At 39.9% G+C, this 14,933-nt stretch overlaps 1 protein-coding gene across 2 annotated transcripts in view; it reads right to left on the reverse strand.

Moving 5' to 3' along the window:
- Positions 1-767: 767 nt before the first annotated feature.
- The window catches only part of Polr2L (DNA-directed RNA polymerases I, II, and III subunit Rpb10), a 20,838-nt gene continuing 6,672 nt past the window's right edge, over positions 768-14,933 (reverse strand). Inside the window, exon 4 of one of the 2 annotated variants that reach the window (XM_080277171.1) lies at positions 768-4,026. The gene's annotated coding sequence lies outside the window, so the exon portion shown is untranslated. Of the gene's footprint in view, positions 4,027-9,840; positions 10,840-14,933 lie in introns of those variants that run through there. The other variant, XM_080277170.1, reaches the window with a different exon arrangement.

Below are 14,933 nucleotides of genomic sequence, written 5' to 3' on the forward strand. Positions count from 1 at the left end.
CTATAAAACAACAAGCTAAAAAGACAAAACAGGCAACATGGAGGCAATTTATTTGTGCCCCCCCTCCCCCTACAGGATTAAGAAGTCTGGCTAAATAGACAGACTGGTAAGAAAGGAGAATACCAAAAACATACAAAGGAGGATAAGAGGCAATGTGTTTATGACTGAAGGCAATTGCACAAAATGGGGGAAAAGTGAAAACCATGATTAGCAGCCCAAGAAACAGGGTAGGATAAGGATGTGTGAGCTGAAGGTCAGGTAGGAGCTAGGGGGATAAGGTGGGGGCTGCAGATATGATGAAGGCTGAGTGAGATAAGGGTGTGAGGGGTGAGGATGGTAAACGTGTGAGGAGGGCAGGGTAAGGGTGTTAGGAGAGAGGGCACAGTAAGAGTGTGAGGAGTGAGGGCAGGGTAAGGGTGTTAAGAAAGAAGGCACAGAAAGAGTGTGAGGAATGAGAAGGGTAAGGGTGTGAGGGGTGAGGACAGGGTAAGGGTTTGAGGGGTGAGAGCAGGGTAAGGGTTTGAAGGGTGAGGGGAGGGTAAAGGTGTCAGGGGTGAGGGTAAGATTAGAAATGAGGTTTGGGGTTCTTAGGGTAGGATGCGAGTGTGGAGGTCGAAGAGTGGACTAAGGGTTTAGGGTAGAGTGAGGGCTGAGGATATTTTTTTTTTTTTTTTTTTTTTTTATCAATACAATGTTACCAAGAAGCATATATATATATATATATATATATATATATATATATATATATATATATATAATATCAAGAAGTTCTTTCAAACAATTATTTACACCAAAGAAATCAGATTGTCAAATTCTGTGTACAGCTGCTCCCCTACTTAAAGAATTAATTGGCTTGTAACTCAAAAAATCTGTGAACTGAAGTTCACTAATACCCAAAGCCAGACATGTACAAATCAAGGCTTGTGATCATTTACATCAGAAAAGTGCTATACAGTAAGTGGCTTTATCTGTTCAGTGGTAGAGGTGAAATACAGCAACATGTACAGTAAATATTCTGTTGATTTCACAGAAATATGCATCAATTACTGCTTGTAAAGGTTCATATCCCTGAAAGCTAATAATCTGAAAGTTCACAAGTATGGAAGTAATGATAATAATGGTGCTAACAACAATATATTCTGTCACCATGAACCAAGTGGACATATTTTTGGCTATTATGGAAGCCAATGTGAGGCATGAGATGAATTACCCAACTCAGTGTGGCACTCTCAATAACAGTACAGTAGAGCTTCAGTCTGGCTTTCATTTATTTGGAAACTTCAAGATGCTGGCATTTATTGGCTTTTTTGCAATATTTCAATACCTTCTTTCCTTCCATCCTCGTCTTTCTTTCCTTCGCTCTTTCCTCATCCTTCTGCCTATGGGTGACTTTACACTCCCTCTTCTGTTTTTCTTTTCTCTTCCTTCTGCCTGTGGGTGACACTACACTGAGTGACAAGCCAAATGGTTTCCTGTACACCAGGAAACCATTTACTACATTGGGTGGTAACCATATTACCAAATTTTGGTGCCTGGTGGTTTAGTGAGTACTGTAATTACGGCGCTCCAATCGGACTGAGCTGAATGTTTATATCCAATGAGTGGTTGGGGTTTATTGCTCACGTAATGCCACTCAGGGATGAGTGAGGCTGGTCACTTTCACCTTAAATGTCAGGACCAACTTGCCTAGCCCTGGGCTCCTACGCTCCTCATGGGGCAATGTAGGATTGGATGATGATGGTGATGATTTCAACATTACCTTTTCTTATACAGAAACTTAAAAGCTTCTCTCTCACTTTTCCAGCAGCAGCTGGTAATAAAAATACAGTAGACTTTGCCTGTGTATGTATAAGTGGGAATAAAATGTAAGTAAATTAAAAACTTCACCTGATCTGTGTAAAGCATTTCATTTCATGCCCCAACTTTTTGTCAATACTGTGCCGTATTATGGCTATTCACTTTTTCATAATTTCAAGTTATCCAAGAAGGCCTTCCCAGACATTACTGAAAAACTGATGCTCAATCTATATTCACTTAACCTAAAATTGGCACCCCCTTGTCTTGAATGCTAATCTGTGGCAAACAATATATTATTACTAGAATATGGTGTTAGTCCCAGAGATATTCAATACAAAGTACAAAGAACTACAGTAATGTCTTATTCTGCCATACATGAAATAAGCAGCAAAAGGACACTGAGCCTGTAAATGACATGAAGCAAATGAATAAATCTATTTTTAAGCTGGATTAAATATCACAGGGAGGCAGTCACATACCAAAATACCAAATATAATCAAAGTACAATTCATGAAAAAAAATAAAAAAAATAAATAAAAACATTTTGGCACACTTCTGACACATCTGGCTAGACATATTGGTGTGCCTGTCTCACTGCCTGATATGTCCATACTTATGAGAGGTATGACTTTTTTTTGTACTCCATTACAGTAGGTTCAGCGTGTAAAAATCATTTGTATTGTATTTCGTTTCATCATCATCAACCCTATTTTGCTCAACTTAAACAGAAGCACAGGGGCCCGGGACAAGGCTACTTTATTCTCAACACTTATGGCAACAGTGACCAGGCTCACCTACCCATGTATTTTTATCTGTCTATATACCCAGGCTGCTTCCCCCAAAGAAAGTGAGGTAGCCGAGACAGGACGAAACACTGCCAACTTACTCAACCACACACACACACATTCATTTGCATCTTAGCCCCATGTACTTCACTTAATGTATAATACTGTAGTATACTGGTGCCAACAAGTTTACAAGGCAAATTATATTAGACTATACAGTGATATATGGCACAACTTTAAGTGAAATTACACCCATGGAAGTTACTGTGATGTCAAAATGATGTAATAACAGACAAGAGTGTTAAATGATTAAGATCATTAAAAACTGAGTTCATCAATAACATGATTATGTTAGCGTTAATGGAAGTTGACCACCGGCTGTGATATTACGTGTCATAATGCTCCTGGTTTTTATCCAGTCAGCATCAACACATACATTTGAATACTGAACAATATGGGAAACAATGTATTTTCCATAAACTACACTGCATTATAACTATACTGCTCCATACAGGAATTGAAAATACAGTATACAGAAAAGAAATGTACAGCAAGTGGTATTTAACTGATTTCTCTGCAGCATGTCTGTGACCCTGTAAAACAAATAACTCAGAGTCAAATGGCCACCTCTTGCGGGATTATGGCGTCTGGCAATAGATAGATAGATAGATGTCTGTGACACGTCACTTCCAATCACATTCCATGCAAGCCAAATCTGTAGTGTATTTCTTAGTCGATCAAGTATGTTCCAGTCCTCGCCATTGCTGCATATTATATAAATACTGTATATTTCCATCCATTATAATGATATGACAGTGAGGTAATACTGACTTACATGTTATTGCTTTCAAACTACAACTTGGGATTTAATCTAATGGGCACTTTATGTACTTATAATGCCATAAGCAATATTTTGCCAACACTTCTCAGTAACTTGTGGGAATGGAAATTGTTATATGAGCTATTTTTTAAGAGATGGAAAATGAACACAACCATTTGAGAAGGAAAAATACGTTGTTTTAGAGAAAAAATGAAAGATGTGAATAGCAATACACAATATTGATGGAGCACTGTAATAAAAATTTTGCTCCCGGCTGTATACACCAGTACTAATTCACACTAATGTCACATATTTAAACGTGTTCCTTTTGTCAAAAATTGGGAGCCTTACAGTATATACTTTAAATTTTGCACACTTGGGGCCTGGATTTCTTGCAGTTCCCAGGCTTCATTTCCAGCAGCTTCTTGAATGTGGGCTGCCATGGGCCTTGGTTCTCTGCTGCTACCCAGTTTCATTTTCTTCAGCTATTTGATTGTGAGCTTCCCTTGGCCTGCATTCTTAGCTGCTGCCTGGCATCATTTTCATCAGCTTCTTGAATGTAAACTCTGGGCCTGGGTTCCCAGCTGTTGTCTTGCATATGCTGGAGTCGTCTCATTCAAAGATCTGTCGTGACAGTGTGAGAAGTTAGAGCAGTGGCAGACCTGGGGACAGCACTTGGGTATGTGCCCCCCTAAATGATGATGATGATGATGATGATGATGATGATAATAATAATAATAATAAAGATATTAATACATAATCATCCAGAGCTCCTTTTCCACCCAAAGGTGGGGGTGTGAGGTAGGGTCCAGAGAGCCAGAAAAAATCCTAAAAGAATGAATGCCAGTGGGGGGTGGGGGGGGGAAGTTGCTCAGTGGAATGGGCCACACTCCCATTCACTCATCATTCAAGCCCCAAGAATCCTGGCTCCACCTAAAAAAAAAAAAAAAAAAAAAAAAAATCCTATGCCACACCATGAGCAGCGTAGGAGCACCAGACTATGCAAATTGGTCCTGACATTTAAGAGGAGTGACCAGCCTCACTCATCCCTGAGTGGCATTATGTGAGCAATAAACTCCAACCACCCCTTGGATATAAACCTACACTGGCTTAATTAGACTGGAGCACCTTAATTACCCACTAAACCACCAGGTGCCATAATTTGGTTATATGGTTACCACCCAGCATAGTAAATGGTTTTCTGGTGTGCAAGAAACCATCTGGCTTGTCACTCAGTAAAGAGTTACCCATGGGCAGAAGGAAGAGGAAAGAATGATAGAAAGAAAGACGGAAGCAGGAGTGTAAAGTCACCCATTGGCAGGAGGAAGAGGAAAGGAAGACAGAAGAGGAAGGAAGGAAAAGAGGAAAGGGCAGACACCCAAAGCAGCACTACATCGAGTGGGTGGATGGTGAGCGACTTCCCCCCCATCCCCCCAGAACAGTCACTTGCCTAACTGACAGGGTCAATCTGATGACTGTCAAGTTAAACAGAGGTGCCAAACCCTCCTAATACATTCTTCTGCATGAAATTCATCCAGTCTGTTTGATCAATTGCCCAAGTTTTGTTAGTTCCTATACCTCTATTTCTCACACATTCATTTACATGTATCTCTCCATCTTTTAGGCCATCACACCTCCTCCAACATTCAAATTTGCTCCAATATACGCTTTTCTCTCCTCTAGTTCCATGGAAAACAAAACAGCATGGCATATAATTAAATTCAATACATCTTAGCTTAGTGGCCCCCCCCCCCACCTGCTATTCTCCATCCATCACTGAAAGAGAAGTTTCTAAGCTGAATAAAATTGTCTCGATTTCTACAGGTATTTATCCATCTATCTATCTAATGGCCAAAACCTTAATCACAAACAGGGTGGCCACAAATAAAAGGTAATATGAATTAAGTGGATTTAGACAGAAGTCTGTGTTCTCGTGTATCATGGGTACTTAAGGAGCTGAAGAATTCAAAAAAGAAAAATGAAAAAGAGTGCAACATGACATACTGTATCTATCTATATATACCATATTGTACTTCTATAGCCAGAAGCATTAATCCAGTTACTGCCAAAGACTCATTAATTTTACCCATCTGCCCACACCAGTCTGCTGGGCCAGGCAGACCTGGGTTGAGCAAGAACATAGTACCAGTATGGGGTCAATTTTCCACTGGGCAGATCACCTCTGAGAGAGAGAGAGAGAGAGAGAGAGAGAGAGAGAGAGAGAGAGAGAGAGAGAGAAATAAATAAATAAACAAGGCCAAGTTCAGGTGAAAGATGTGCTGTGTACTATCAATCTCTCTCTCTCTCTCTCTCACCCTGAGATGGGAAAGGAGGTCTGGATGATGATGATGATGATGATGAAATAAAAAATCCTAACACTCCGAAGTTCAGCTGATGACCAAATGTTATTGAGACTAGAGGTTCCCTTTGACTATACTCCATGTCACCAAGTTTGGCACTATCAGTGATCTCAAAGCCTGTAGTGTTCATGTAAATCCTCTACACTAGGTTAATCCCTGCTTATTACCTTGACAACCAATTTAAAAGACAATACAAAGAGGTATATCCAGTATTGAGGGCCTTTATCAATGCTATAGGTGTTGACAACATCACTGATATGGTGCCAGACTTGGTGAAATGGAGTAATCATTCTTATGGTGCCAGACTTGGTGAAATGGAGTACAATAACCATTCTTATGGTGCCAGACTTGGTGAAATGGAGTATAGTAACCATTCTCATGGTGCTACTTTGGTGAAATGGAGTATAGTAATCATTCTTATCTCATAACTGAGGTTCACTGAATTTCAAGCACACACATCCATAAGGGAAACCATGCCTAAGGAGACAAACTGGTTCATGGAGAAAAATAGGTCCATGAGTGAAAATAGGTGTCTGGGGGAATAATAGGTCCATGAAGGAAAAACAGGTCCATGAATGAAAATGGGTCCAATGGGGGAAGACAGGTCCATGGAGGAAAATGGGTCTATGAAGGAAACTGGGGAAGTGAGGGAAAATGGGTCTATGGGGAAGAAAGGTCCATAAGTGAATTGGGCCAAGGGGGAAAATGGCCCATTTCATTTTGGCATGGGCCTGTTTTCTCCCTAGAGAACACAGAAAATCATCATCATCATCATGACCCACCTAAAAATGGGGGTAAGGTAGAAACAAGGGAAGAAAGAATGTATAGTATTTAGTCCTATGGCTCATGAATTTGATTTGGTGCTTCAAATATGCAAAGTTCAGTTTATTTTAGTGGTTCATTACATGAAAAATGCTTCAATGAGACAATGGGACTGAGGGAAGCTTCACATCTGTGTCAGAAGTGGGAGTCAAAGCAGTTGGCTGTTGACTCTCATGGTGAGAAGTGCTGGTATGGAGAAAAAAAGACTACCTATGCTCTACTTTTGGCTTGGCCCCAATACTGCCATTCCTCCATCTTGAATGCCAAGCTCTTACAAGAGTAACACTACAGTATGGTGAATGTAATGAGAAAGTGTTATGGAAAAGACTGTTCTTCTGTCTGTGACCTGTAACATATGGTACCAGCCACAAGAGAGTGTTATGGAAAGAAAACAGAGCTATAGCACAATATATTCTTACTGTGAATGAGCTGCTACAAGAATTTAACACTAGAATATAGTGCCAGTCACAAAGAAAGAAAAAAATTAAAAGAGCCACAGTATTGTCATAGTGTCACTAAGCTGAGGGTGTTAACAATTAGAAATGGTGTCACACACACACACACACACACACACACACACACACACAAAAGGATCTAGAGCCATAGTATTCTCTTATTCTGCCACCAAGTTGTGGGAGTAAGGTGAAAATGGACAAAGCCCACTGGCAGGTTAAAGTTGTGATGAGTAAATGAAGCTTATGACTTGATCCTGAAGCTATTAACCGATAAGTCATCCAATCACTGCAATCTTCAGCAATGTTGCAAAAATTTCTAGTACAGTAATCCTAACTTGACATCGTTCCTAAAGACTACTGTACTGCATTAACTGAAGAGCCCCTACAAGAAATATTATCACTGCGTATTTTTAAAAATCATATTCAAGGCAGCCAATAAGTATCCATAATATTTCTCATGTGAGTGTGTATGTAAATGGGTTTGTACAGACCACTGTCATAAGTATAAAACATTTTGAAAGCTACAAGCCAACAAAAAGTATCTTCTCATCTATTTAAAGAAATTCAAGGCTGCAAACAAGTATCAAAATACTGTATATCTGATATGACTGAGTGTACACTACATACCAAAGCCCACATGCAAAGATCTATAAGCATTTGAAAAATATACCCTAAGTGATGAACTAAAATAAAACCTAGTGTGAAATGTTTCCACCCTAACACTTCATTGCAGATTTTGACTGCTTAATAATGAAGAATGGTGTGTTACATGAAAAGTATTGTTGTGTTAATACCAGCTTCTTAGTGTCAATCATCTTGTGAAGTGTGTTAAGTGAGGAATTATGTGCTATGTGACTTATCCTGAATGCCCTCCTGACCTACTGCTGTGCCATGATGTCAACACAAAGGTAAAGTAAAGCTAATATTCTACACTTGTAGTACCTACAGTCTGTTCACTTGAACCTGGCTTCAAACTGAGCTGTAAAAATAGAATAAGACTATAGTATCATGCTGGTCACAAAAAAGGTGCTATGGAAAGGAAGAACCATAGCAATCTCTTTCTGCACATGAACATTAAATAAGTTACTGGACAAAAATTGGTAATCTGGGCAAAGTTAAAGAACTACAATATAAAGACATGACTGTCACACAAGCCCCCTACTGGTAAAGTATTACTCTTGTCTTGGCCCTCTGGCATCGGCATTCAAATCCTGGCACAGGCAGTTGACTCCACTCACCTGAGGTGTTCTACTACCTTTTGTGGGTTGGTAGGCAAAATAAGTACCAATGGTAACAACACGGGAAGGTAACTGTGGTGACCTTCATGATTCAGTGGCCTTGTACCTCAGGATATTGGGTGAATAACTTGCCACAGGCTCAAAGAATGAGTCACATCATTTACCCAGTCAATCCCCTGCTGATCTGCTACCTGGCAACTTCGTTTTGCCACGGCTACTGTGAAAGTAACATGTGCTTTCTCATTCCTGCTGTCCTCCCCCTCCCCCCCAAAACATGTGGCCTATAACTAGGATAAAGTTAACATTTTGGGGTTATCACTGAACTGCTTGGGATCTAGGTTAGGTTAATTGGTATCAAGGGTAGTTAATGCACTTACCTCGCAGCCGCCATCTTGTGGTCTCTGCCTGGATGCGATTTCAATTCTTCGTCGTACTACTATTCACTGCGATTCATTCATCACAATCTACTCAGCATTATTTATCCGTCACTATTTATTCATCAATGTATTTATTCATTACCCATCACCTTATGAATAATTATTTCCAACTGTATCTTAGTAAAAGTAATCCTGAATCTCTCATCTTTGCAACCATCAAACAATAATTTTCGTGGAACTTATTGATACTTTTGCAATTATGAGGCGTAAACTAGTTACATCCCTAAAATACGATTTGCTGTAAGTCTCAATGCATGTGCGCCACATTTAAACACTACAGTTCTTTCACCTTAACTTTGTAAAGTATTTATTTTCGTACCTTTGCACCGTACTGGCCAAATAATTAAACACTGTGGCCCTGCATATTTTCCATTGCCTTTCTTCATGACTAGCACCATATAATTGTGGTAATCTATAATAATTACAACTCAGCATTTATGATGTGATTGTAATTTTAGATCAAATGGTATTTTAAGGCCAAATTACAATGAAGAAGAGCATAGAACAATACTGCTTCAATGACCTTGCTCTGAACAGGGTAAGATGTCTGGCTGAGTGTTATTTTAGGTCAGATTAAGGCTCTGTACATTTAACCTAACAATACCCAACACAAATGGGCAGGTGTGCCTTATTCCACCCAAAACCACTGTCATGTATTTCAAGAATTTCATTGATAACCCTATTTAACCTCCCTAATTTAGAAGTTATATCTAATTCATGTTTATTTCTTCCCATTCTTTAATCAGTGTCCATACCTAGTTTCTTTCACACATTTACCATATCCACCTTTTCCTTAGCCTACCATGCTTCTTTTCATCATCAAACTCACTCAAATATTCAACCTACCAAACTGTGAAATTAATGTACGACTACCATTAGAATTTTTTCTTTTTTTAAAGGAAGAAGCAACAACAGGCCAGAAAATGGCATAATTGTTCCCTTAAAAAAAAAAAAATAAAAAAAAAAATAAAAAAATAGGAGCAAAATTCTAGATACTGTACAGTATGTTCACTTTGAGATGTCTAGACATTGTACTTAAAAGATTTGATGTCTTATGCAGAAGGAAACAAAATCTGTCAAACTTAATCTATCAAAAGGTGCATCAGTAATCTTCAATTCCTTTTTTTTTTTTTTAATTGCAAAATACATTAAATGAAACTGATGAATGAGGATGAAAATGAAAACTACCAAATAAAGAAAAGTTAAATCATCATTATTCAACAGCAGAAGTTAGATAATTCCATATTCATTGGCATTTTGCTTCACTGGCTGTTGGGGGATGCATATATATAACAGTTCCTCTCATAACAATATAACCCTTTGAGCTTAAGAATATCTTTCCATTTAACTCTTGCCTTCTCCTGATGATTTTATTCAACCTGAAGGGTTAGATATAACAGCCTTAATAAATCCCACCAAGATGATGCCTAAGTTGAATTAGATCACCTGGCAGCAGCAATAATACACTAATGAGGAGGTCAGATAGATTCTAAAGGTTAACTACTTATATCGTACGATGTGGTATAGTTTATGCATGCTATTACCTGCCAATTCCATTCTGCTTTGGAGCAACTTTACAAACTGCAGGGAGTAAGCAGTAAGACCTCTGAAGTTGCACACAATTTTCATTTGTTCGTATTGCATTTATATTTTTTATTTGCATTGTATGGAAACATTCATGGAAAAATATAAATCTTTCTGAAATAACTTTTTTTTTTTTTAAGGGTTCTATTTAACACCAATAAACTAAATGGCATGTTACCCACAGGCTGAAATCTCAAACACATAACTGATTCCATGGCATAACTTGGGTTTGCTTTTACAGGGAGAACTAGAGACATGGGAAAATTCTGTATTCACATTTACTTTTCCTTCCTTTCAGCAGAGGTTTTCCAAATTTCTCTCAAAAAACTAGTATTAATGGGATGAACAAGAAATGTGAAAAAACTGCTTTCTTCTTTCCTTGTCATTCCTATAAAAACAAGTCAGCTGCAACAGGGAATTGATCTTAAATATCTTCAAGAATCCCGCCCCATATTCAAGGGATTATCTAAGATCTCGTGATGGTGGTGGTGGTGGTAAGATGGCAAAGGCAAATGACTGACATGGTTCTTCCAGATGGTATCTGAAATAAAGTGAACCATTATTAATATCAACATAAGGCTAGAAACACTCACTACAAATACTCCTCACTTCTATCTACTTCAATGTTTAACTACAGTATCTACAGTTTAACAGACACCTTAATCCTGGACAGGGTGGCCAAAAGTCTCCATGTCACTCTATCCTCCAGTTTCAGGCTGCCCTCCTTCCATCTTGCATCACCCTGATTCATATACTTCTCATCCCCACACCTCTAACTCATCCTTGGTCTCCCTAACCCGCCGCCCCCATCACCCCAAATCCTCACTTTGAATAACTTTGCCTAGAGTGATTTTTAAATTAGTTGCACATCTACTGCCTCCATAAGTCTATCTTTGATTCCTCTCTAAAACTGTCATTAATGCTCAGCTGAAACAAGACATTATGGTAACACTAGAATTTTGTGCTAGTCATGAAGTGCTAAGGAAAGGATGTAAGAGTACAGTACGGTACTGTCTTCATTCTGCCACTGAGCTGCAACATATTTACCACTGTAATATGTTGCATGTCACCAAGTGGTGGACAGGATAAGAAATAATGTTATTTCTGAAAAGATGTGGGGTACAATACAGGTACAGAATTCTGCTGAAAAAGGTAAAGCTGGTGCACTCTGGTGGTATAGGCCTTGGCCATGCATGAATGTTCATCTCTTTCATCTGTCCATGGCAACTGACATCCATTTTTTGGATTGTGTGGGATGCTGACATTTTGTATGTAAAATGGTTCTTAAGAAGCCCCTGGGTGTGGCTGATTCTGTCTTGCAAATTATACTCACTAAAACAATACCTCTGGAACTATGGAAGATATCTTGACTCCGAAAAGCTCTTGAGAAAGTACATGAGGAGCTCTTGACAGCTAGAAAAGAGCAGAACTGGGTGGCGAGTTAGAGAGGGGGTGGAACAGGGAAAGTGTTACTGTTATACTGGGTGTCATGCAGTTTCTGCACTAGCAGTGTGTCAACATGCACAGGGTGACCCAAAATGAATGCAACTCATTACACTAGGAAGACGCAGAGGCATCACTCGAGGGAAGCAATGGTTCCAGCAGGATGGGGCCACCCCACACGCTTCAAACCAAACGCTGATGTGGCTGCAACAACAATACAGGGATCGACTGATCTGTGGGAGGTGTGACCCTGAGTGGGCTCCACATTCACCTAACCGGAACCCCAGGTTTCTATCTGTGGGGTTATCTGAAGAATCATGTTTTTGAAAACCACCCCCAAACAATCAGAGACCTGAAAACAGAAATCACAGCCAACATCAGAGCTATCCCAGGAGAGGAGTGTGTCCGTGTAATTGACAATTCTGCATTCAGGAGTGCCTGCAACGTCAAGGTGGTAATAGTAGTTGGTCCTTAGTCAGTCTGGCCGAACAACCCCGAGTCCCTTAGGAAGGCCATGGCTGAGACAGGACTTTCCCACAGAGCTCTCAAAGAGTGTATGTCATGTTGTTGGCACAGGTGATTGTGTGCAATGCAGTCTTTCATAATGTGCTTAACAGTATAGGGTGCTGTGTTACATCCTGGACAGGCATCAGTGACAGAGTCATCCAGCCTCTTCTAGTAGCTTAATAGGGCTGGATGATCACCACATCTCAGCCTGGCCAGGTGGACCCGGTCCTCACGAGGGAGATAGGATTCAGAAGGGCGGATGTCAGGAGGCCATGCATGCAGCTGTGTTATCTTTAAGCGACTGAATGGAGCGGTGAGTGATTTGAGTGTGAAATGCTTCTGGAAGCTGGTCCAAGGTGGGCGAGGGGGGAGAGATGACCGTATTTGTGTACGATATCATGTGCTGGGTGTTGTTTTAATGTTCCTTGGTGCGGGTGGATGTGCTGCCATATAATGTAGTGGATGTTGTGGGTTTGTGGGGGCTGCAGCAAGAATCTGGGAGCCTCTCATGTCTATGTGATCTTTGACTTTGAGGACTTTGGTTTCTTGATGTAGGTGGTCTGTGGGTGTAGCAGCTGTGCAGCCTATGATTATTTTTAGGGCCTTGTTCTGTATGGTCTGTAGAGTGTTGTAGTGTGTTTTGGTGAGGTTAGGAGCCCAGGCAGGGCTTGCATAATTCATCACTGAACGTATGTATTGTTTGTATACTGCAGTGGTGGTTTCTTTGCTGTGTCCAAATGTTGTATGGGCAAGTGAACTCAAGGCATTGAATCATGGTGTTATTTTATTTTTAATGTTTGTGATATGTTGTTTAAATGACACTGATGTATTGTATGTTACACCAAGGATTTTGTGTGTGTGTGTTTGGTAGGGGAGTGTTGTTTATGGTGAGCTGTGGGATGTGACTGTGTTCTGCTGTCCAGTATGTGAGAAGGGTCACTGTAGATTTGGCTGGGGCTATTTTGAGCCTGTTTGTGGTGAACCATTCATGTAGTGTGTTGAGGTATGGCTGGAGGATATATGCAGCTGTGTTTGCATTTTGGTGCATACATGTAAGTGTTATATCATCTGCACAGGAAGCTGTGTGTCAAGGTGGTAACTTGGAACACATTTTGGAAAGGTCATAAAAAATAGACCATTTAAACTGCAGAACCCAAACTTTCAGAACTGTTTTGTTATCAACTCAGCTTAACATGAATGCAAAACTAATGCAAACCTCTTATCATCATCATCATCATCATCCAATGCTACGTTGCCCCATGAGGTGCGTAGGAGCCCGGGGCCAGGTAAGTTGGTCCTGACATTTAAGATGAGTGGCCAGCCTCACTCATCCCTGAGTGGCATTACGTGAGCAATAAAACCCAATCTCCCCTTTGATATAAACCTTCACTGATTCAATCCAATTGGAGAGCCGTAATTACCCACTAAACCACCAGGCACCAAAATCTGGTTATATGGTTACCATCTAGCATAGTAAATGGTTTCCTGGTGTACGGGAAACCATTTGGCTTGTCATTCAATGTAGAGTCACCCACAGGCAGAGGGAAGAGGAAACAATGAAGGAAAGAAAGACAGAAAAGGGAGAATAGTCACCCATACGCAGAGGAACGAGGAAAGAATGAAAGCAAGACAGAAGAGGATGGAAGGAAAGAAGAATGGAGGAAAGGAAAGGGCTAACACCCGAGAGCAACACTACACTGAGTGGATGATGAGTGCCCCCACCTACCACCATCAAATGAATAAATGACACACACTTTCATGGGTTGTATTCACTTTGGGTCACCCTGTACCGTAGGACTGGGAGTACACAGTATGGTGAAAAAGTACTGTGCCACATGAGTCAGCCTGAAGATGGAAGGGAGGCATGGTAGACCAAAAGAGATGGATGCACAAGGTAAACACAATTTTAAGAAAGTGATATAAAGAAGCTGATGAATTAGTTATATACCTGAATATTGGATAGAGGAGCACAAGAAAATGGTTTAGCACCCGATTATAACTTGAAAATTAACCCTATCTGGTAGGTATATAGGAAATACATTGATATTAGAGGGAGAAAAAAAAAAAAAACTGCAGATGGCTGAGCCTGTGAGTTCCAGAAAGGATTTTGGGAACTTGAATAGTATGTGAATAAGTATCTGGGCATGCTGTTGATAATTTTCCCACTCTGGATTCTTCTTATCTTGTTTTCTGGACCCTATCCCACCCCATCATTTAGTGGGGAAGGGGTCAGGATGATTTTTAACTGTCATACACACAGCATATGATATTCTTTGTGATGGATGACTTTTAGTTCCTTCATCCCAACTCTGCTACTTCTGCTATTACTACAACTACTACTACTTACTACTACTACTACTTACTACTACTACTACTAACGACTTACTACTACTACTACTTACTACTACTACTACTTACTACTACTACTACTTACTACTACTACTACTACTTACTACTACTACTTACTACTACTTACTACTACTACTACTACTACTTACTACTACTACTACTACTACTACTTACTACTACTACTACTACTTACTACTACTACTACTACTACTACTACTTACTACTACTACTACTACTACTACTACTTACTACTACTACTACTACTACTTACTACTACTACTACTACTACTTACTACTACTACTACTACTACTACTACTTACTACTACTACTACTAC

Source organism: Coenobita brevimanus, chromosome 69, assembly GCF_032717465.1.
Source record: "Coenobita brevimanus isolate Jiangsu-jjx chromosome 69, ASM3271746v2, whole genome shotgun sequence".
NCBI lineage: Eukaryota > Metazoa > Arthropoda > Malacostraca > Decapoda > Coenobitidae > Coenobita > Coenobita brevimanus.